The sequence below is a fragment of the Leptonychotes weddellii genome, chromosome 1 (genome assembly GCF_054177405.1).
Source record: "Leptonychotes weddellii isolate Sample4059 chromosome 1, ASM5417740v2, whole genome shotgun sequence".
Classification (NCBI taxonomy): domain Eukaryota; kingdom Metazoa; phylum Chordata; class Mammalia; order Carnivora; family Phocidae; genus Leptonychotes; species Leptonychotes weddellii.
In genome coordinates this window covers 151709504-151734322 of record NC_138369.1, presented here as the reverse complement: position 1 = coordinate 151734322, position 24819 = coordinate 151709504, and the positions used below count along the sequence as shown (strand labels likewise).

At 38.9% G+C, this 24819-nt stretch overlaps 2 long non-coding RNA genes across 7 annotated transcripts in view; one reads left to right on the top strand and one right to left on the bottom strand.

The window, feature by feature from the left end:
• The first annotated feature begins 1640 nt into the window (after positions 1-1640).
• On the top strand, positions 1641-23779 carry LOC145716133 (uncharacterized). The gene is made up of 2 exons (XR_014138570.1): positions 1641-1885; positions 23657-23779. It is a non-coding gene; the product is annotated as an uncharacterized LOC145716133 (long non-coding RNA).
• LOC102744205 (uncharacterized) overlaps positions 1893-24819 on the bottom strand; it is a 25818-nt gene continuing 2891 nt past the window's right edge. For 2 of the 6 annotated variants that reach the window (XR_014138566.1, XR_014138565.1), the window contains 3 exons: positions 23642-23733; positions 18281-18372; positions 10241-11096 (listed from right to left, as the gene is read on the bottom strand). This is a non-coding gene — a long non-coding RNA (uncharacterized LOC102744205). Of the gene's footprint in view, positions 2531-10240; positions 11101-18280; positions 18373-20302; positions 20532-23641; positions 23734-24819 lie in introns of those variants that run through there. The other 4 variants (XR_004075450.2, XR_014138569.1, XR_014138568.1 and 1 more) reach the window with 3 other exon arrangements.

Genomic DNA, 24819 nt, shown 5'->3' with positions numbered 1-24819 from the left:
AGCCAACAGACACATGAAAAAATGCTCCACATTCCTGAGCATCAGGGAAATCCAAATCAAAACCACAATGAGATACCACCGCACACCAGTCAGAATGGCTAAAATTAACAAGTCAGGAAATGACAGATGTTGAAGAGGATGTGGAGGAAGAGGGACTCTTACGCTGTTGATGGGAACGCAAGCTGGTGCAGCCACTCTGGAAAACAGTATGGAGGTTCCTCAAAAAGTTGAAAATAGAACTACCCTATGGTCCAGCAATTGCACTACTGGGTGTTTACCCCAAGGATACATACATCGTGATATGAAGGGCAACTTGCACCCCAATGTTTATAGCAGCAATGTCCACAGTAGCTAAACTATAGAAACAGCCCAGATGTCCATTGACAGATGAATGGATAAAGAAGATGTCGTGTACAATGGAATACTACTCAGCCATGAAAAAAATGAAATCTTGCCATTTGCAATGACGTGGATGAAACTAGAGGGTATTCTGCTAAGGTAAATAAGTCAATCAGAGAAAGACAATTATCATATGATCTTATGCATATGTGGAATTTAAGAAACAAAACAGAGGATCACAGGGGAAGAGAGGAAAAAATAAAACAAGAGGAAATCAGAGAATCAGAGAGGGAGACAAAATATGAGACTCTTAATCACAGGAAACAAACTGAGGGTTGCTGGATGGGAGGGGGTGAAAGGATGGGGTAACTGGATGATGTAATGAGCACTGGGTATTATATAAGACTGATGAATCACTGACCTCTACCTCTGAAACTAATATACATTATATGTTAATTAATTGAATTTAAATAAAATATATATATATATTCCTAATCCCCAAGACCCATGAAAGTTTATATTTCTTCATATTTCTTTTACATTTTCATTCCCCTCATGTATTTGTCTTCCATCTTTTTGTGTTTGCCTTTCAAACATTTGACCATTTACTTACTCTTTCATAGTGAATAGACATCTTTTGACAACCTGCTGTATCCTGGTTTTTGCTAGATGAGGGCAAAACCAAGTCATGACACAAGTGTTTGCCTTCAAGGAGCTCATACGCTAGTAGAGAGGACATATAGGTAAGTAAGCAGTTACAAAGGTGTGAAAAGAATTCCTATCACCAAGGCGCACAAAGGTGGGGATGCTACAACCCAAATTGTAAAAGTCAGAAAACATGTTTTGGAGGACACGACCACCGTGCTAAGTCTGGAAGTAGCGGCTGCAGGCTATGTGTGCAGGCACATGGATTTCTGTAGATGTCATCTCTCTCCTTCTCACCAGACTCATTTGTAAATCTTAGCTTTCAAGGCCTACTACTGAGCTATTTTGATAAATTACCTCATTTGTTTACTCTTTCACCCATAAACATTTTTTAAAGACCCACTCAGTGCCTGGGACTGTTAAATATTGTCCTTTCTTTCAAAGACTTATGACATAGAAATCCCTGTTTTCTCCCTCCCACGTGATTTTTGGGAACTTTTGAAATCTGCTTTTCCAAAGTGCAAAGTACTCACTTGGCTCTCCCGATTGTTCCTTTCTCGACGAGCAACAACTTTAAACTTTTCGGTTCCTTTTTGCTTTCAAATTGTTCAGTCAATATACTTCACTGAGTGCTTTCTATGGGCAAAGCACTGTATTCAGTGCTCTGGGAGATACGAAGGTGACTGAGATGTAGGCTCTGTCCTCACGAGGCTTATAAACTAACAGGGGAATCATGTGCACAAAGAACACAATAAAGAGAATAATAAATGCTCCACTAAAGACATTTTATTTTTAAAGATACAAAAGTTCTTGATTGGAATTAAGTCCAAAAGAGAGATCCTTGCTTCTTCCTTAATCATTAGGGAGATGGTAAGATGAAATAACACCGTACAGACAAAAAGTTTGGATCAGGTTAAAAAAAGTTTAAGAGGAGTTGTATAATTTATATTTAAAAAAAATTGTCTTTGTATTTTCAGCACATTCCAGGGGAGAGGGTACATGGACTAGTCTGATCATATTCCATAATTCAAAAGTCAATTCATTTGATTACCAAAATTTAATAGTGGTGTTATGTATCAAGTTAGGTTTAAAAGTACATATCAGAACTACGGCATTACCCCTGGGCTTTCACTTTCTACATTATATATTACTGAAATTTTGGAATACTTTGTAATGATTATACACCATTTATAATTAGAAAACAAACAGTATATTCATAACTATGTATGTGAAGTTTCCATTAGAGAATAGCATTGTGTTAATTCCCTAGAAAGGTTTTATTAAGTTCTTTTTCAAAATGAAAAATATAAAGAGAGATTATAAAAGTTTGAAAAAATATGAAATTTAGAAAAAAGAAAAAATCACCTATAAAGCTCCCATACTCACACAATTGTTACTAATGGTGATGATGTGTTTCTTTTCTCTCTTTTTTCCTATACATTGGTGAGGTTGTTTTTAAGTGATCTGATGGTAATGTTTCTTAATCTTATTTAACCCACAAGAACAGGAACATTTTCTTCCTATGTATCCAGTTCCTTGTTCTGGCCTGGATGGAATGGTAGGTCATGGAATGTTTACCTGAAAAGATCTTACAGATCATCTAGAAGTATCCAAACTCTCATCTTATCTCCCAGGAAGTAAAAATCTTTCTCTTCCAAATTTACTGTTTTGTAGATGGGGTCATATTAACAGTTACTAGTTCAGATTCTATGGCCGCTTTTCCCCACCTGGTCACACAGGTCAGAAAAGTTTCCCCAAATTCTTTTGGGAGTTCAGGTAATGTTTTACATAGACTCGGAGCACAACCAGTCAGCTCTCATTTCCTTCCTCTTCCACAGCTGTAACCTTGGTAGGCCAGATCTTGCCGACGGCCTGCTGCCTTCCCGGGCGGCTGCCATGAAGGATCCGCAAGCGCTGACAGGCCAAAGCGGTGGGTGGAGAAGCAGCTTGGAAGGCCCCCTTCTCTTCTCCCCAGCAGTGCCATTTGTGTGCTATGTCTTGGCACCCTTGCTCCTGAAAATGCGTTTCATGGACTGGCAGCATTTGGTGGACTTACCAGAAATGCAGAATCTCAGGCCCCTAAACCAGAATCTGCATTTTAACAAGAACCCCAGGTGATTCGTATTCAAATAAGAGTTTGAGAGGCACCTACTTAAAGCACCTCCCTGGGATTAAAGCATGAATTCAACTGGGGTAAAGGGCAATGTTGGGTCAGAGAACAAAAGTGACAAATAATAGGACTTTTGATAATGATGCCTTCCCTTTAATGCCCTTATCTTTGTGACTGGGCCCAACTTGGAATGCTTGTGTACTTCTCTTAGAAGAGCTCTCCCTTAGGAGACGCCCTCCCTCCTCACTGCCTCAGAGAGATAGACCTTTTTTTGGGGGGGGGGAGGGATGGGGTGGCTGAGTGACGGACATTGGGAGGGTATGTGCTATGGTGAGCACTGTGAATTGTGTGAGACTGTTGAATCATAGACCTGTACCTCTGAAACAAATAATACATTATATGTTAAAACAAAAAAAAAGATAGTAGGAAGGGGGGAAAATCAGAGGGGGAGAGAGAGACTTTTGGTGACCTGTCCCTTCTTTTTCAATTCAACTAAACATGGCTGAGCCTCGAACTAAGAATCCACCAGACTACAGGAAATTTTACACTGTTGCACATGTAAAATATATTTTTATTTAGTCAGTGTTGATTTAGTACCTATCATTTACAAAATATTCCATGATGGGCTGTGGGAATACCAAAGTAAGTAAAAGTTTCTACCCTCAAAGGAGGCAAATAAGCTGTAGGATGGGACAAGTAGGGACTTTGGGGGACAGTTTGAGGAAAGAGCCGAAAGGTTCCCAAATGAAGCATTCTTCCTGCAGTTTGGAGAAGCCACTGTTATATCTTGTCCCTACAGCCTCTGCATGCCTGTTCTCCAGGTGAAATGCCCTGCTTCCATTTCTCTACATTCTTACCCACCCTCCAAGGCCAAGTTCAAATGCCAACTTATGAATAAAATCTGCCCCAATCCTCTCAGCTAAATATGCTTTTGACACTTTATAACTCCCATCATATCCTGCCTTGAGACAAATTATGTGTGTTGAGGCCTTATGGGGTGGGGGATGTATCATTTGTAGGCAAAGAATGTATTGTAGTCAGTCTTCTCGGATTCCCCAAAGGACCTAGCATGATGTGCCATAAATAGTTTTTGAAGAAAGAAAAAAATTAGATGTAATGCAGCTACTCCATTAATGTGTCCCTATTCAGGAAGTGTGTCAGCTTTCTCAAGTCACTGTCAGAGTGAACATGAGGGAGAAGGCTGACACTGCTGGGATAATTAGGAGGATTATGCACCTTCCCCCCAATTTTCCTTTGGTCAGATTGGTTCTTTCACACAGAAAGAACATCCTCATTGGTAGATTAGTAGCTACTAATCTCAGCTGAATGGAATTTCATCTAGTTGTCAGCTGGATAGAAGTGGGCTAGCTATGTTGCCTGTTAGTATTTAAGAAGTCTCCTTCCTTAATGGAGAGCGCTTTTTATGCCCGGTTTTCCCTAAAGCTGAGATGGCATCCCAGGCTCAGAAACCTCTCTGTGAGGCGTGTAGGGTTGCTGTTAATTATGTAGCATCTTATGAGCTGAACGTCAGTGATGCTTATTTTACGATGGTTAGTATGAGTTCTTGAGGCATTGTGAGAGAGGTTTCAACTCTGATTTGGGTGATGACATATCTTCTCTATTCTTAGGAATGGTGGTTATGGCTGTTTTTGTGGTTTGATACTAGATGAGACAGTAACATAGTGGCTAGGGTTTTGCTGTGTTGTGACCCAGTGATTCAGAGCTGCGATGGCAAACTATGGGAGATGATAAGGAGAATCACAGTTCTTTCCAGTGGTTTCCCAATGCTATATGGGCATCAACTATGTGGGAAGACTGAATAAACAATTTTTCATCCATAGTATTTTAGAGTTAATGTAGATATATTAAAATTGATGAAATAGATTGATATTTAAAATGTCAATTTATACTGGACTTCTGCCAGGAGTCCACATGATTACTGGAAATAAGTATGAGCATGTCAGGTTCACAAATCTGACCACTAAAAAGGCCATAATGGCTGAAAATTAGGCACCAGCATAATGAGACAGCCCGAGCCTTCTGGAAGTCAAAGGACAAACTAGGGAAAGAACAAAGAAGGCCTCTTTTGGAAAAACACAGAAATAAAGAAGTGAGCTTGTATAAAATTTCCAGTCTTGAAATTCAGCTTCTCTCACCTCCATTCTGTTGCCATTCTACCCCCTGTTCCAGACCTGTTACTATGATGAAGAGTCTGATGCACCTGTTTATGTCCCCTTTTTCCAAGACCAAGCAGAAGTGAAGAGAGCACATGCAAAGCAGTTCATAAAATACCTAAAAGAGCATCAGAGTAAAATCTGCCTTCCGGTGACTAAGGTGACTGTGTAACTATGATGATCTCCATGGGGCTTTTGCTGGGTCTAGAGAACTCAATGATTAGTTGCTACCTAACTTGTAAGGTTACTTGTTTTCTTTTCTTTTCTTTTTTAAGATTATTTATTTGGGCAAAGAGGTGGGGGAGAGAGAGAGAGAGAATGAGTAGGGGGAGAAGCAGAGAAGCAGAGGAGGAGGGAAAGAGAATCTGAAGCAGACTCTGCTGAGCGTGAAGCCTGACGTGAGGCTCAATCCCAGGACCCTGAGATCATGACCTGAGCTGAAACCAGGAGTTGGATGCTTAACTGACTGAGCCACCCAAGCACCCCTGGTTACTTGTTTTCTTCCATGGAATTATAGCCACTGACTTTGAGGGCAAGCATATATCTTCTTTGTAACTTCTTCATATTATTGTGAGTAAATCATAACCACTAAATGCTTGTTTGATTTTGTTTGTTCGGGTTTTCTTTCTTTTTTAAGTTTTTATTTATTTCAGTAATCTCTACACCCAATGTGGGGTTCAAACTCACGACCCCAAGATCAAGAGTGGCATGGTCTTCAGACTGAGCCAGGCAGGCGCCCCTTGTTTGTTTTTTTTAATGGACCAGCAGCACCAGCATCACCTGGGAACTTAATAGAAATGCAAATTCATGGACCCAGTGGGACAAACTGATTCAGATTCTCTAGGGGGTGGGCCCCAAGGAGTGGTAGCTTAATAAGCTTGTCAGGTGATTCTAATGCTCTGTGTAGTTTGAGACGCTCTCTCCTAATGGCCTCTTCCTAAATGTGTTAGCATCTTATATTAGATCTTTAGTCTAATTCAGATATATTTCAGGTATTTAATATGGCTGAGTCTCCAATGCAGTAAAACAAATTCTTTTTCACTAGGACATACACTCCATAGAAACAGTCTAAACCTTAATTGGGGGGTATTACATGTAGAAACATCCCTAGTTACCTGATGGGTTCTTTTAACTTTAGCTTTATAAAGAGAACTAAATGCCTGCTAGTAACAGAACTGAACCACCATCACAGAATTCCAAAGCTAATGTAATAGTGCATGTAACTGTGCTGGTGGTAACCAAGCTTTGTAACACATTAAAATTACCTGGTGAGCTTTTGGGCAATCTTGATATCAAGTTTGTACTCCGTATCAATTAGGCCAAAATTTCTGCAGTTGAAAGCCAGACATGAGTATTTAAGATGCCCTGCTGATTCCATTGTGCCACGGTGTTTGGAAACTACTAGCCTATGTAAACCCAGTCATAATCCAACCCAGGGTGTAGGATGTAACAAAGCTTCTGAGGTAGAAAAGTGACTCCCTTGTTCTCTTCAACAGAGGCCTGACATGGAGTACTGGGGAACTGACCTGCAAGCTATAGTGATTGCTCTGGAGATGGAAAAAGAGATACACAAGCACCTGCAAGAGCTGAAGAGCTTGGCTTCTAAGAATAGTGAAACTAATGTAAGTAGTTAATTGGTTCTGAAAGCAGGGTTATCTTTCACTTCTAATTATGACCTACTTCTAAGACATGGGTGCAAAACAGTGGATCACCCAATCTGTGCTTGTTTCTCCCCAAGGAAGTATATGAACTTATTTCCGGGAGTTGGTTGATGTGGGAAGAGTAGGTGTGTTGGAAGAATGCAACTCAACACAAGATGGAGAAGACTTTCCAGGAATAATGCACTCTGGATAATTAAACAAAATAACTTCTGTTGCTGGCTTATAAATCTCCTAGACCAAAAGTGCCTAAATTTTAATGGACAACAGAATCACCTGGAGGACTTACTGAAACAAACTGCTGGGCCCTATCCCCAGAGTTCCTAATTCAATTGGTTTTATGTGGTATCCAAAAATGTGCATTTCTAACAAGTTCCCAGGTGATGATGCTACTGGCCAGGGGCCACATTTTGAGAACCACTATCCTTGAGTGCCCTTGCAAAACTGAATATTAATGGTGACTTCTTATCCTATAAACTTTTCTGAGGTCTTCTTGGTTAATGAACACTCTACCTTATAGTGGTAATTTTCTTACCAATCCCCTGCCTTCTCTGAGTCAGTGGAAAAAAAAATGTCCTAATAAAAGTTATCAACCCTTGGACTCACTGAGGAGTTCTGAAGAGCTACATGTGACTAAGTCTTACACCAGACCACTTAAATCTAAAATGGGATCTGGGTGCCTACTCAAAACCTCCACGTGACTCAAATAAACAGGGTGAAAAACCATTGCACTAGGAGCTCATTACTTAATCTGTACTTTTGATGAGATGCCCCAACACTCATAGTCATTAAAAGTGGATATTTGTATTCACCTGGAGGTCTTGAATGTCTTAGATCAGTGCTCTTTGAATTTCAATATGCATATGAATAGCCTAGTGCTGTCTTAAAATCTGATTTCTTAGGTCTGGGTGAGACTTGAGATTCTGCATTTCTGACAAGCTCCCAGGGCTGCTTGGTCCATGCACTCACTAGAAGTTGGTAGCAAGATCTAAGGTTGTATCCCATTGCAGACAAGGTCTTTACTGAGTCCTTCCCTGTCTTTTTTTTTGTATTGTACTGTAGCTCTTAGAATTCCTGAAAAAGTTCTTGATTAAACAGAAGAGGAACATAAAGTATCTGGAATACCAGCATAGCTATCAGAAGGAATTAGAAAGGCTGACTGCAGAGGAAGGCACATCTGAAGAGCCTGCGGAAGCATCAGGCAGAGGCTTAACATCTGAAGGCAAGACATCAAGTCCTCCATTGTTATAGTTCCCAAAGGCAGCTACTTAAGAATCTTGATCTCTATTTGACAGAAGATGGCTTTCCTTTTAATCTAGTATCCCAATCTTCACTGTTATGCATGGAAATAAATTTGGTTTTGCATTACAGTTTTGTGTTAAAGAGATTGCTATTGGAGTACAAGAGGGTTATTTCCATCACTGAGAGTTTGGTGAAAGCTTCTCAGGGATGGGGGGAGGGGCACATTAGACTTGAAGAAGGAAAACAAACAACAAAAAAACCTTCCCTCATTGTCCCAAGACACCCAGATGCACAGTCAGGATTTGATAAATTCAACCAGTCCAAGTGGATACAGTAGAAATTAAGTAATTTCCTTAGGTCTTATTAAAGCTCCCCTCCCCCTTAGCTTGTATACATATTTTAAGTTTACAAAATAGTAGGGTTTTCTAATTAAATACAAAGCTAAACTTGAAAACAAGAGCTCTTGGTCTAGAAATGGTGGCTGCTACCTAAAAGTGGATAGTGGACAGTGGACGGGCAGCTGCAGCCCAAGTGTCCTTTCATAGCTGGAGGTAAACTTAGGGAATTGGAGGGTACAAAAAGGAGTATCTTTTTTGAAGCAAGAAAAAGTAGTCCTAAGAACCAGTTAGATACCATGGGGTAAAAAGAAATCAAGTTAACAAATAGACTGAATATTCAAACATAGCTAATCAAACAAGTGATTTAAAAGTAAGCTAAGAAATTCTCAGCCAAAGGAATAAAGAAATAGTACTTAAGATGTTAAGACATGCAGTTTCAACAAAAGATCTAATTAGAGCTCCAGGAGGAAAGAGAAATTGAGGAAAAAAGATCCATGGTAGTGAAATTTTAGAGCATCAGGGATAAAAAAGCTCCCCATAAAGGATATCACTTACAAAAAATGATAACTGACATATTAATAACAGCTTTCTCATCAATATTAGATGAAAAGAGAACATTGAAAAAATCCTCAAAATGCTGATGTGGACAATAAGAATTCAGGCTGAGTTCGACCTACTCAGACATAAAAATATTGAGTTCACAGAAGCTTCTAACCTAAAGAAGCCCTTCACTGTGAGTGATACTGTTTTAATGGCAAAAAAGAAAGGGATACAGGTCCAGTGTAATCTAGCTGATATTAGTTAATCTTGCATAGTACTTTATGCTTTAGTAATTCCAGTGAGGAAGGGCATGTCCCCTGGCAACGATCAACCACATAATAGGCTTCTTTACCTACCTTTTCACACCTTTTCTACAACTTCCTCTTTTTGAGAACCACTGGGGTGCCTGGATGGCTCAGACGGTTAAGCGTCTGCCTTAGGCTAAGGTCATGATCCCAGAGTCCTGGGATCGAGCCCCATGTTGGGCTCCCTGCTCCACAGGAAGACTGCTTCTCCCTCTCCCGCTCCCCCTGCCTGTGTTCCCTCTCTCGCTGTGTCTCTCTCTGTCAAATAAATAAATCAAATCTTTAAAAAAAAGAGAGAGAGAACCACTGCCACGATTAGCTTGTCACTACTAGAGAATTACTAGTTCACAAAGCATTCTTGAATAAATTCCTACTTTTATAATTATTACTAACTTATATCAAATGTTATGCCTATTAATAATAGATATTCACATTAAAATCAGGAATAAGACAAGATTGCTTTAACCTCAACACTACTTTGTATATTACTGGATGTTCTCAAGCAGGGTTTCTCAATCTCAGCACTATGGACATTTTGAGCCAAATGACTCTTTGTTGTGGGGAGGTGTCCTATACATTGTGAGATGTCTTGCAGCATTCCTGGCCTTTATTTACCAGATAGTTGTGACAATCAAAACTGTTTCCAGACATGGCCAAATGTCTTTTGAGGGGCAAAATCACTCCACTTGAGAACCACTATTGCAGACAACGCAAAAGAAAAACAAAAGGAAAAGAAGCTATATCTGTTTAAAAAGACTTACTTAATGAAATATGATTATAACTAGAACTGAAAAAGTATTATAACTTATAAGAAAGTTTAATAATGTTGCTGGATACAGGATAAATATCTACAAAACAACCTTTCCAATATATAATCAGTAAACAGAGAAAACATTAAAAAATATATTTATTTGTAATATCCACAAATACATAAAATATCTAGGCATAATCCTAACAAAAGCATCTTGAAAACTATATGAAATAAAAATGCGTCCTGAAAGAGATAAAATAATGAATTTGGATAATGGAAAGAGGAGAGAAAGACTAAGTTTGTGACACCTCCCAAATCAATGTACAGGGATTAAACCAATTTGAGTCATAATCCCAACAGGATTTTGAGGGCTTGGACAATTTAGTACTAAAGAAAAAGCTTCATCATGAGAAGAAACATGGGAACATACATAAAACTTGTTTAACATCATTGAGAAATACAAACCAAGACCACAAGGAGATACACTCACTACATACTCATCAGAGTGGCTAAAACTAAAATAGCCACCAATATCATATGCTGGCAAGGTGATAAAACAACTGAAGGTCTCACACACTGTTGGTGAGAATGTAAAGTGGTGTAACCACTTTGGGAAAAGGTAGGGCATTTTCTTGTAAAACTAAGCATATATCTACCCCATGAATTTTGGGAGAACACAATTTAGCCCATAGCAAATGATATTATTGACTAAAATTGTGTAGAGAAAGCTATAGAGATAAGAGAGTAGGAAGAAGTTACAAGCTAACTCACTTGATGCTCATAATAGGAATCAGTAGATATTGTCTGAATAAAGAAGGTTCTAAGGGTATTATACAAAAGTCTAATTGTAAATGGAGCGCTGCATAGCACAGTCAGTTGGCACCTGACTTGATTTTGGCTCAGGTCGTGGTCTCGGGGTCGTGTCCAGCTCTGTGCTCAGCATGGAGTTTGCTTGGCATTCTCTCTGCCTCTCCCCACTGTGCGTGCTCTCTCTCTCTCTAAAATAAATAAAGGAAATAAATCTTTTAAGAAAAGTCTAATTATAAAGGCAGGCACTAGAATAAAAATATATTTAGAACTATAATTTTTAAAATAATAGCCTCCACATTGAAAATGTATATAAATACAATATTCATATGTACATTTTATTTTGTACCCCTTAAGTTAACCCTTGTTTTAGTCCTAGCTCTAATGTTCACCCCCAGTCTTTTTGATGAAGTTTTGCCTGATCATCTTTTGGTTGAATGAATTTTGTTCTTTGGGAGATGCTTCAGTAAGACCTAATGTGGACAGTATTCCCTGAGTCCTTGAAGTTGCAGAAATTTTTGCCTGTAGCTTTGACACTTGAAAGACAGCTTGAATGGATTTAAAATTTTTGGCTCAAATTTTCTTTCCTAAAGTATCTGATAGGTATTGTTCCATTTGTTAGCACTGACTGTAGCTGTACCAACTTGGCTTTCTTTCACTTAGAAATGACAGAATATTTTTGCCCAGATGCCCAAAGTTTGCTACTAGTATTAGTAGGGTAAGTCCAATGTTTGTATGATTGGTGTTAGTAGGAAGTCTTGGTGTTGGTCATTCTGGGAAAGTTCTCTCATATCTTGAATGTGCCTTTTAATACACAAATTCAAGTCATTTCAGAACATTTTATAATATATGTTTTACTCTATTCTTTTGGTTCTCCTACAATGGAACAACGCAAATTAATTTTATTTTGAAAAGTTTTGCCTATCTTTTATAACTTTCACTTTCTCTTTTAAAAAACCTTTTGCTTATTTCTCTTTCACTTTCTTCACTTTTACTGTGTGTGTATATTTTCTATTTTGTGTTACACTTTCTAGAGTATCTATTTCCTCTTATGCTCCTTATAATTTAGTCTTTATTTACAAAATGATTTTGTCTGTGTCTTCTATTTCTTCTTTTTTTTAAGATTTTATTTATTTATTTGAGAGATAGAGACAGAGATAGTGAGAGAGAACATGAGCAGGGAGGAGAGGGAGAAACAGACACCATGCTCAGTGGGGCTCGATCCCAGGGGCTCGATCCCAGGACCCCAGGATCATGACCTGAGCTGAAGGCAGACGCCCAACTGAGTGAGCCACCCAGGCACCCCTGTGTCTTCTATTTCTTTCCTAAATTTTGCTAGTTAATCATTTCACATACTTCATTGACTGGCTATAACCTTCCCTTTGTTGGCTCTGTCTTCCCTGAGTTCTTGTATTTGTTTTTTTATTGTTTTCTTTTCTGGTATTATGATTTATCCATCTTTATTCATGTTGGAAGGTTGTGTTGGAATATTCCTCTGCTTTGGAGCAATATTTTTCTAATGAGTATTTGTAGTCTGCAGGGAAGTTTTGTATAATTTTCAGTTCTTTTTTGGTCTTTTGTTTTCCTAGAGTAGCTCTCTTTGGATCTAGTTCTAGTTACATAATTACTTTGCTAATCATATTTGGATGAGTTGAATTTTCTCACTTAGAGGATCTTTTGAAGTGAAGGAGGGAGTAGCCAGTTTCTCAGTTAAAGGGCTCCCACCTCTATTACTACGATCAAAGCCACTTTGGGGACCAAGCCTCACTTAAATTTGAGATCCTAACTTGATTCAAAAAGGTCCCTATCATCAGCTCCAAGCTTCTACGGTGTCTTCACCACGTCTGGTGAAGAAGCCACCTTCACTGGAGAATCCTGCTTCTGATTGCCACTTTCTAACTCCCCTTTCTTGTAGAAGTGCTATTTTATAGAATCTGCCACCTCTGTGTGAGTCCTCACCCAAACACGTTCTAAACCTTCTGTCTTCAACTGTCTCATCACCCCTGCCCTCTTTGATCACAGCAGCCATCACTGATGAGTGGCCCCATCCTTTGGGGAGTGAATATTTACTGTTGGTTTCTAATATCTGGCACTCCTAGAAATCTTCTGCACACCCTGTTCTCAGAAACACTCATGGCACTGTGTGGTTTCCTGAACTAAGCCTGCTGACTTCAGATGATAAAACCAGTTATCATTCAGGATACATCAAAGGAGACGGTGGAGACAGAGAATCCAGTACTGATACATATCATAATGCACACACACACACTGATATGTTTGATTCTCAACTGAGCAATACCTCTTGAGTGCAAAGCCATATCCTTTGTCTACTAAAGTAGGTTCAGGAATAGGAGTGGGCTGGCGAAAGCCCTTCTGGAACTATAAGGTACATAAATGGAAAAAGGCAAGGCTCTATAAGGAATCACAAAGGCCACCTAGGTTGGAGGAAGGCAGTTGATTCTGTGACTACAGAAAAGAGAGAGTGCATTAGAAAAAATTCAACATCACTTAGCCTAGATTGCTATTCTAGCCCCTTCTCACCTACAGGAAACTCTTAAAAATAGATGATCCAGAAATTTCCAACTCAAACAATAATGAAAAATATGAAAGAATAAAGAGGGTGGGGGAGAGCATTGGCATGGCATCTATTAGATGCTATTAGAAAAAAAGAAGGGGAAATGAAACATAATTTATTAACATATGAATACTTTGGCATGGAACAGTTGAAAACCAATAAAAAAACTTTTAATTTTAGCTATTCTAGTGGGTAAGTACATCCATCTTATTGTAGTTTATTACTATTGAAGTATAATTGACACATGATGTTATATTAGTTTCAGGTGTATGACACATTGATTCAACAATTCTATACATTACTCAGTGTTCGCCATGTAAGTGTAATTACCATCTGTCACCATACAACATTATCACAATATTATTGGCTATATTCCCCATGCTGTACCCCCATCTCTGTGACTTATCTATTCCACAACTGGAAGTTTATACCTCTCCATCCCCTCCATCCTATTGTAGTTTTAACTTGCATTTCCCTGATGACTCTGAAAAGCTAATGCTTAAAACTGTTAGAAAAGAATATCAGAGAATGACTTTACTCTCTGCCTTGGTTCTCTGTAGGGGCAGAACTGAGCCTGATTAAGAGAAATATCACAAATGCAATCTGTTAGAAGTGCAAAACACAGACACTGAAGACCCTCCAGTATCCTGCCTGTTAGAGATATGACCACAGGGTCACTGAATGGATGTTCATTGATGCTCGCAGATATTACTGTTACTATTATCATTGTATTTACCTTAAGCCTGAAAGATACAAGAGCAATTATGCCTTTGCAAACAATTTTCCTGTGCTTCTTTTTAATTCCCAGCAAGGTGATTTTACTTAAAATAAATTTCTTAAAAACACTGTGAATAGGTTCTTAAATATCAGAAAACAAGACTGCTAGATTTTGTACCTCTTCGGTCATATTAAATCAGATCAATTAAACAAGTATTTATTGAGCATTTCTATTTATCATGGACTTAACTTAGATCCTGGGAATACAAAATTAAGTAGGACTCGCCACTGAGACATGCACAACCTAGTAGAGAACACACATATAATGTAAATAATTAGAATTCAGTTGGGTAAAGGCATGAATAAAAGCCTGTATGAGGCAGAGAAGAACACAGAGAAAGAGCAACCATTTGTGCTAGGAAAGAGGAGATATGGCTTCTGATCTGGACTCAGAGTTCAATAGAATGGGAAGGAGGAACAGAGCATTTCCAGACAAGCCAATGGTATACGGTCAGATCACAAAGTGCCTGTTACGGCACGTTAACATGCTTGGGTTTTGTTCTTCAGGGGATGGGAAAGCAATGAGGAGTTTAGACAAAGATGTAAAATGATCAGATTTGCAATTTAGAACAACGACCTTGTAGTACAGTCACTGATGGTGTTGCTCTTTTTTTTTTTTTTTAAGATTTATTTATTTATTTGAGAGAGAAAGAGAGAGCACAGGACAGGAGGGGCAAAGGGAGAGAGAGAGAGAGAGAGAGAACCTCAAGCAGGATCTGCCCTGGGTGCAAAGCCTGATGTGGGGCTCAATCCCAGGACCCTGGGATCACTACCTGAGCTGAAACCAAGAGTTGGACACTTAACTGACTGAGCCACCCAGGTGCCCTTGATGATGTTGTTCTTGACACTGCTGTCTGTGTCTATCATGTGGTAAAACAAATAAGTAATTATGTTGGTGTTTTTGAGAACTGGGATTTCCTGTATGGAATAAAGGAAAAATAAATGTAGGATCGATGAGGTTAAGTAAAAATCCTATAGATACTTAATTATGAATATCAGAATGAGCTCATGATGTATTTACTTTTTTTAAAAAAGTCCTAGCTGTCCAATGAAAAGACCTGGAAACAAGTAGCAATGATCACCCTTGAACCCTCATTTTGGTCTCTAAATATCATTTGCCACTAAAAGGAACAAAGCCTCCTTTGAGAAATGGCTTCTGGTAGTTTGAGTCAGGAGATTTATTAAATAATCCAGAAGCATTACCATATTAGAAAGAAAAGTTGTCAAAAAGAACTCAGAACCAACTTGAAGAAGCTTCCTTTCAGTAAGGATAGCCACTTTCATGAGAAAAGTAACTGCAATGGGCTGAAACATACCAAATATTAAATAATAAGTAATAAGTACTTAATAATAATAAGTAATTATTAAATAACTATAATATATTATAATAAATAATAATAAAAAAAACAGTGGTCACCTTTAGAAGATAGTAGAAAGCTAATTCATACTCAAACTCTGAAAACTGGTAAAGGAAAAAATTGAGGATTTAACCTGTCTTTCCTATATGAACTACTATAGTACCCAAAATAGTTAATAAGGTAAATTTCTCTTTCTACAGGATAATACAGCATGCATAACATGTTTTTGCCAAACCTTAAAAATAAGTAGGCAATGATCACCAATGGCTGCTATTAATAGAAAAAAAAAAAAAAAGCCACTTAGGCATTTTGTACCTCCTGATGAAATTACACACTACTACTCATGAAGTAATTTTGAAAAGAAAAAAAAGGGGGGGTTAGACTGTATCATAACAAGCCTCAAAATTTAACTACCTTCTATAGGAAATACAGAAGAGAAGAATCTATTGAACAACACAACAGGAATGCACTCAACAAAATCCAGAATGTGGGAAACGACAGAACAAATGTCCCAGGTTCTTCAACAAATAAATAACATTGAAAAAAAAAGGAGGGAAAAGAAGTGCGGCCTTTTTTGATCCTGACTGAAAGAAATGTTTAAAATGTGAAACTTGAACACCAACAGAATATTTGATGATATTATGAAATTATCAATTATTTGCCAGTGTGATCATTATACTATGGTTATGTATAAAATAAGAACCATTATCTTTTGGAGACAAACTGAAATATTTATGAATGAAATGATAAGATTAGAAAGGGGGAAGAGAATGTGATAAAGATGAAACTAGCTTGGTTATTCCTGACACTGGGCGATGGGGTCCTTGGGAGTTTATCATACTATTCTGTATATGTTTCAATAATAACTTTTAAAAAATCATTGCTTTTATTTTGTTATTTTTATTTTTAAAGTTCAACTTTTTTTTTTAAAGATTTTATTTATTTATTTGAGAGAGAGAGAATGAGAGAGAGCACATGAGAGCGGGGAGGGTCAGAGGGAGAAGCAGACTCCCTGCTGAGCAGGGAGCCCGATGTGGGACTCGATCCAGGGACTCCAGGATCATGACCTGAGCCGAAGGCAGTCACTTAACCAACTGAGCCACCCAGGCGCCCCAAAATCATTGCTTTTAAAGGACAATTTTATTTCCCTAACATCTGGATTGGGGGAGGCCAATTTACCATAACCTCCAAACACTGACGTTGGCACCCTGCATTTTTTGACAAGGTCTCCATGTTTCTGTCTCAGAGCTCATTGTAACAGTCATCACCCCAATGTTCACCCCACTGTGCTTACAGAGGTGTCAGAGTTTGGAGAACTCGTCATTAGCCCTCAAGTTGCTACAGTTCATCACCAGACCCAAAGATGTCTGGTTTCCTGTTTCCCTTAAGTAAAGCACAGTCAGATTGCCACCAGCAAATGGGCTACTGGAGTATTTAACTACTGGAGTAGTTCTTTCCTGTATAATTTTTCTAAAAGATAAGCAGGTTTCTAGAGAAGGCCAAAAAGCAGCCCAAATACAGATGTCGCTGATGTCTCCAGTTTTGTGACATCCAACAGAGAGGCTCTCACATACCAACCATGTCAGCTGGCTTCCTGTGTTGCTGCTTTCCCTGTTTGGCTCTAACCAGCTCCATCTCGTGCCTGAATACTCGTGCGTAACAGACTTTACTGAAGATTTGGAGCTAATGAAATGGAATTACAGCGAAGCACAAAGAAGTAACCAATTTACAATAGAATATCAGCTGTCTCACTGCCCCTGAGCCTCTGAGCTGTCTAGCCATCTCTAGGTGGGGCTAGGCCTCTCTGTTCCAGGATTTCTCCAACATCTGAGTATCTGGATCTCCATCACTCACTCAAGAAGAAACCAAAAATTGTTGTTTCTTTAATATGCAAATTACTAAAGTCTTCTTTGTCTGAACCTGACCTAGAGGACCAAAATCTGTTCACATATTTTCCTAAACAGATGTGCAACTGTCTTTCTAATAGGAATTCTGCCTCCCTCCTAGTCTAACAAACTCAAACTCTGGCTTACCTCCCAGGATAACAAGCATTTAAACTAACTTTTTTTTTTCTTTTCCTTACACAACATTTCTGCTTAAACCCGAGTACGCACTATGACTTGCTTTACACTTTGATGTAATAAAATGAGATTGTGCTGACTCTGTACATAGAGAACAGGTAGGTGTGAGCAAACATACCCACAGTAAACATCCCCAGAAACCAAGTTGCTTTTTACTATTTGCTTTGTGTTATAAGATGTTTATTGACTTAAAATACTGTCAGGAAGGGAAAAAATAAACTTCCTGTGCTGTGACTGATTTTTAGTCTTTGTTATAGTAAGTTAATCCACTGTGAAACCATAAGTATAAACATAGATGGAAAAACCACTTAAATGTGCGGCTTACCAAAAAGCATAAGATGATGGTAGATGCATGACATGGTTTAAAAGCCATTTGGAAGCAACAGGGTAATAATAATAGCAGCCAACATCTCCTGAGTACAACTGATGTACACACCCAAGTGTTACATATTAATGCACTTAATTTACTTTGACTCATCCTAAGTGCTTTTTACATTTAATCCAAGGAACAACTATTTGATGGAGGTTCTGTTATTAGTCTCAACCACAGTGAGGAAACCAAGAAGGTCAAGTAACTCACCCAAAGCCATCTGGCTCCAGAGCCTCCACTCTTAATCACCATCCCCTAACTGCCTCAGTGGTAATCAGTCAGGCATGAAGATCCTCAATGATCTGAATGAGAAATAAGAGCAGGTAATCTTGGGCGCCTGGGTGGCTCAGATGGTTAAGCGTCTGCCTTCGGCTCAGGTCATGATCTCAGGGTCCTGGGATCGAGTCCCGAATCGGGCTTCCTGCTCCTTGGGAGCCTGCTTCTCCCTCTGCCTCTCTCTCTCTGTCTCTCATGAATAAATAAATAAAATCTTTAAAAAAAAAAAAAAAAGAGCAGGTAATCTCTTGGGCCTTTGTTCTCTAGGGCTATGTAGTCTTTTATCCAGTCCCTTCTACGTCTGCTTCTTTCTGTCTCTCTTTGCAGTATCTCCATTTTCTTAATTCATGGTCAACTGAGTCCTCTCAGCTTGATGTGTCCTTCATTGAAGAATCAGCAAAGACTGACCAATGGCTTTGTATTCCGACTCCAAAGTTCTAGGAAAAAAGACTTCATTTAGGCTGAGAAGTCCGGGATCCCTTGCCCCTGGGGACAAACAACTGCAGCTATGGCGGAAAGGCAAGGTCACATGTCATAAAAATGGTTGCCCGGGTTCACGGAAACCAGTTTTCAGAGAAGTGTATGGGTTGGCAACCTCCTTCCCAAATGCTTGTATTATTACACTGGTGTGTGTGTTCACTGTATTAACATTCTTTGCATATACAGGTTTGTTTGGGTTAAGATCATAAGAATATTTGCAGGCAACTTACCCTTCCAGAACAAACCTTTTTGTATTCTTCCATGACCTAACAAATATAGAATTTGTATAGACTTAAGATAGAAATCTGCATTCGTTTTCTGTCACTGCAGCAAACTACCACAAACTGGGTATCTTAAAACAACAGAAATTTATCCTCTCACAGTTCTGTAGGCCAAATATCCAAAATCAAGGTCTTGGCAGGGTTGGTTCTCTCTGGAGGCTCTGAGGGAGAAATCATTTTATGCCTCTTTCCCCACTTCTGGTGGTTGTTTGCAATTCTTGGCATTCCCTGGCTTGTAAATGCATTGCTCCAATCTCTGCCCCCATCTTCACATTCCCTTTTCCCTGTATTTCTCTTCTATCTCTTATAATTTTCACTGGATTTAGAGTCCACCCTAATCCAGTATGATTTCATCTCAATCTTTTACCCTAATTACATCTGCAAAGACTCTTACTCCAAATGAGATTCCATTTTGAGGTTCTGGGTGGACATGAATGTTGGGCGTACATGATCCGACCCACTACCACATCCGTAATGCCTCTCTGTGACTAAGACCCCAGGAGTCCCACTCGTCCCTCCAAATTGATTTGTTTTACTTTTACCAAACACTTAATATGTGGCAGGCACTGTTCTATCACAAATAATAGCTCATTTAATAGTTGTTATAAATTGGTATTGTTTTTTTTCCCGGGTGGTCCCTCTCATGAGTGAAAGGCTGACCACCTGCCCTCAGCAGCTGGTCCAGGGCTTTGTCTGTGGTCACTTTGATAAAGACCCACAGGAGACCCAGCTGTAGCTGCCCGACACTGACAGTCCATGTGGGCTCTCACTTAGAAGTAAAATATCACCTCCTGGAGAAAGCGAAGTAAGAGATTCAGGAACCCTACCAATGAGATTTAAGATTTTTTATGTAAATATCTCCACGGAAAAGAAGCAGCAGGACAGGTCCCTGAGGAAAGAAAGAGAGGGATAATAATGAAGACAGCTGAGCAGCCCTGGCAGGAGGCTGGAACAACTGAGCCGTGCCATGCAGTGTTCATAGTGTTCAGCGATGTTCCCTGCACTTCAGGGACAGTCTGGACGACGTGCCCCACCGGGTTTTTCTTCATTGCCACTTGTGTCTCCTCTCCTCCCCTCAGACCCAGAGAGCCAACTCTTCACTGAGGTGCTCAGCTGGACCGAATACTTTTTAGTATTTGTCTGTTTTGTTTTAAAATACCAAGAGGATCTATAACATAGTAAGCTGGGAGCCAAATACGAATCCAACAAATGAAATTTTATTTCCTTTTAGCGGAATAACCAACCTAAGAGTTGGCATAATATTGGAGCTCTCAGTTTAGTTAGAACTGATTTTTATTAGCCCTGGGGATGCAATGCTGTGTTTTCAGTGTGTTTACGTCTTCAGGAAGCGTAGGTGAGCTGAAATCTCCATTCTGGAGGCACTCCATAATGTGTAGTGCCTTGTGGTCCGCCAGAAGGATTAACTGCCAACAGGTGACAAAGGTACATTTCATAGAACAATGAATGGATAAAAATGATTCATGTCACAGAATCAAGGACTTATACATAGTAAGAATATTACCCACAATGGGAAGAACTGAAAGCTGGGATAAATTATGACGCCCTCTGTTCCAAACACAAAGGAATGGAAAACTGCCGCAACCCAATGCAGGCAAGACTCCTACTGAGGCCTACATCTTTCAGGAATGAAGTACTATATGGTGACTAACAACATAAATAAAAAAAATAAATAAAAAATATTTTTAAAAAATAAATTCACTGGGTGTTGTATGAAAACAATGAATTGTGGATCACCACATCAAAAATTAATGATGTACGGTGACTAACGTAACATAATAAAATAAAATTTTAAAAAAATAAAATAAAGAAAGAAAGAAAAAAAAATTAAAAAAAAAAGAGTCATAAATACCAGCTACAACCAGCAGGACCAGTCAGAAACAAAGAATACCATGGCCATGAGTATTTACTCCTTATTATTAAAGAATATTAATATGGAGCATTTCCTTATTGTTTATCATGAATAAAACTGTACATATGTGTGGGTATCTTTGTTTTCTCTCTTATTCTCGTGTCATGTAATATAAGACGTATTAACTTCACATCACAGTAACTTTTTAATTGATGCATATAAATATTAATTTTACATAATAGTATTTAAGTTGCAGGATATCAAGGTAAAGAGTAAACATGATGCAAGTACTCTACCTCCTCTTCTGAGGAAAAGGTTAGTGTCGTTTTGGTTGTATACAGTATGCTTGTATCTTGTTAGGCAGAATTATGACATTGTTACTGGCTTTATTTTGAGATTAAGTATAATTTAAGGAGATGGGTGTGGGTGCCAAGTTCATAAGGGGTGGATCTGTGATGGCTAGTTTCATGTATCAACTTGACTGGGTCATGCAGTACCCACATATTTAGCTATTGTTTTTTCTCAGTGTATCTGTGAGAGCATTTGTTGATTGGCTTAGCATTTGAATTGGTGGACTCAGTAAGGCGGATTGCCCTCCCCAGTGTGGGTGGGCATCATCCAATCCACTGAAGGCCTGAATAAAACAAAAGCCATGGGGTAAGTAAAAATTTGCCCTTTCTGCCTGAGCACATGAGCTAGACATTGATCTGTCCTCAGAAAGACTTATGCCATCAGTTCCCTGGAATTCAGATTTTGGACTTGAACTGAACTACCCACCGGTTTTCCTTGGTCTCCAGCTTTCAGATAGCAGGTTGTGGGACATCTCAGCCTCCATAACTAAGAGATAATCCCTCATAGTAAACCTTATAATATACATTGGTTTTGCGTTCCTGGAGAGCCCTGACTAATACAAAGTATCCCTTTTTTCCTTTCTCCTACTTAATAATATTCCATATAGATACTTCATATAATATCTGGTCATATAAACTGACATACTCTAACAACTCCAGATTGGAATAAAATCAGTCCATACCTAAATTTTTACTTACCTTTTGGGTTAAAACAACAACAATAATGAAAAACATAATGGCTAATTTTTTTCAAATAATACCAAAGCAAGGGAAGTTACCTTAGAATAGACACATGTGTACCATACTGACAGCATTTTAAATAAGTATAGTCTACCTTTTTGGAAATAATTTTGGTATCATGTATTTATGCAGTATTTCCAATTATTTTCTTTGGCTTTAGAAGACACATTTTGGGGCGCCTGGGTGGCTCAGTCGGTTAAGGGTCCAACTCCTGATTTCAGCTCAGGTCATGATCTCAGGGCTGTGGGATTGAGCCCCAAGTAGGGCTCCACACTGAGCGTGGAGCCTGCTTAAGATTCTCTCTCTCTCTCTCCCTCTGCCCCTCCCCACACCTCTCCCTTTCTAAAAAAACAAACAAACAAAAAAAAGACATATTTTGTTGGAATTAACCTAGACCTTTACTTACGGGGCATGGTTTTGTTCTTTTTGACCTTTACTTATGGGGCATTGGTTAGTTGGTGGATAATTTATCTTACCATATATATAAGTAGAGCAATTTAGTCTTGAGAACTATCAGGAGACCTAAGCCTGACAAATCTTTTTTTTTTCTTTTTTTTTTTGAGAAAGAGAGAGAAAGCCTGAGTCCTCGCAAGTGGGGGGAGGGGTGGAGAGAGAGGAAGAAAAAGAATCTTAAGCAGGCTCCACACCTAGCCCACACAGGTCTCTCCAGGCAGGGCTCGATCTCACGACCCTGAGACAGCCACCTGAGCCAAAATCAAGAGTCCGACGTTTAACGAACTGAGCCACCCAGGCACCCCTAAGCCTGATAGATTCTTATTACATTTTACTTGTGAACTTTTCTTTTCTTTTTTTTTAAAGATTTTATTTATTTATTTGAGAGAGAGAGAGTGAGAGAGAGAGCGCAAGAGGGGTAGGGTTAGAGGGAGAAGCAGACTCCCCGCTGAGCAGGGAGCCTGATGTGGGACTCGATCCCGGGACTCCGGGATCATGACCTGAGCCGAACGCAGTCGCTTAACCAACTGAGCCACCCAGGCGCCCTACTTGTGAACTTTTCAACTTCCAATTCTCTTATTTAAAACTTAAAAAGTGATTTCAAGAAAAAGGTCAAATCTTAACCTATCTCCACAGTACTAACTGAATTAGAAACCCAGCAGAAATAAAATATAAGAGTTCATGATATTACATAACTGTGTTTTTGTTTTTTGTTTTTTGTTTTCAAATTAGCCATGGTGGAAGAAGAAAGCATTCTCTTCCACTTTTTGCCGTTAGCTGCCCTGTCTCCCTACCCTTGATTATATTCAGGCCCTTGATAGCAAACTGTCAATTCTGGCTGGAAAGGGGAAAAAAGAGAAGTAGAAATTTGTAGTTCAGGGCTGGCCATTCTAAAATTTTCATGCCTTTGCCTCTTAGCAGCACATTTTCTTAAAAGGTGCTCATATACTTGCTTCCTCCAAGAACTTAAGCTTGTTAATGATGCCGTAGCTTGGGGTGGGTGAAAGCCTCCAGAGAAAGATAGAAAAGGACAACATGGAACAAAAGTCCCAGTGAGAAGTCCAGCTCTGTCAATGATTTTAGCAAGTCCTGTTACCTTTCTAGGATCAAAAGTTCTCACCTATAAAATGAAGAGGGGATCTGGTTCATCTGCTCTCTTCTTACCCCTTTCCTACTGTGACACACATAACAGATGATCATCTCATGATCCCACTGAGAAAAAAAAAAAAAAAAGAGAAGAAATGGTTTAGCTCACAGACATATCCACCTGAAAACTATGTCCACATACGAGAACGGTCTTCTTAAGAATGTCTATATAATGGGTATTATTATTGTTAAAAAAAATAAACAAAGCTTTTTATGTTTGAAAAATAACTGAGGAAAATCCAAAACATTTTCGGAGACATACAGCAAAAGGCAAGCAGATTTGTTTATTTATTTTTTATCTGTTTGTTGTTGGTTTTGTTTTAACATAACATGAGGGGCTATAATATAGTCCACTGAGAGTCAAATAAGAGGTCAGCAAATGAACTGTATTTCCATCTAGTAGAGTAACCAATATAGAAGTCTATCCTTATCTATAGTCTTGCTGTCCCCAGTTTCGGTTACCCATGCTCAACCGTGGTCCTGAGGCAGAGGATCCTCCTGAGGACCATCAGAAGGTCAATGGTACCTTAAGGCCATGTTACAATGGCTACCATCGTCATTCTCCTCACTTCGTCTCAACACATAGGCATTTTATCATCTCACATCATCACAAGAAGAAGGGTAAGTAAATATTTTTAGAATGAGAGAACATTCACATAAGTTTTATTACAGTATATTGTTTTAATTGTTCTATTTTATTATTGTTAATTTTTTACTGTGCCTAATTTATAAATTAAACTTCATCACAGGTGTGTATGTAAAGGGAAAAACCTGGTGTATATATAGGGTTTGGTACTATGCCCAGTTTCAGATATCCACTGGGAGTCTTGGAACATATCTTCTGTGAGTAAGGGGGGGAATACTGTATAATGGTTAAGGGAGGCCTGTTTTTTGGTTGTTGTTGTTTTTTTTTTTTTTGCATTTGTTTATTATGTTATGTTAATCACCATACATTACATCATTAGTTTTTGATGTAGTGTTCCATGATTCATTGTTTACGTATAACACCCAGTGCTCCATTTAATACGTGCCCTCCTTAATACCCATCACCAGGCTACCCCATCCCCCCAACCCCTCCCCTCTAGAACCCTCAGTTTGTTTCTCAGAGTCCATAGTCTCTCATGGTTCATCTCCCCCTCCAATTTTCCCCCT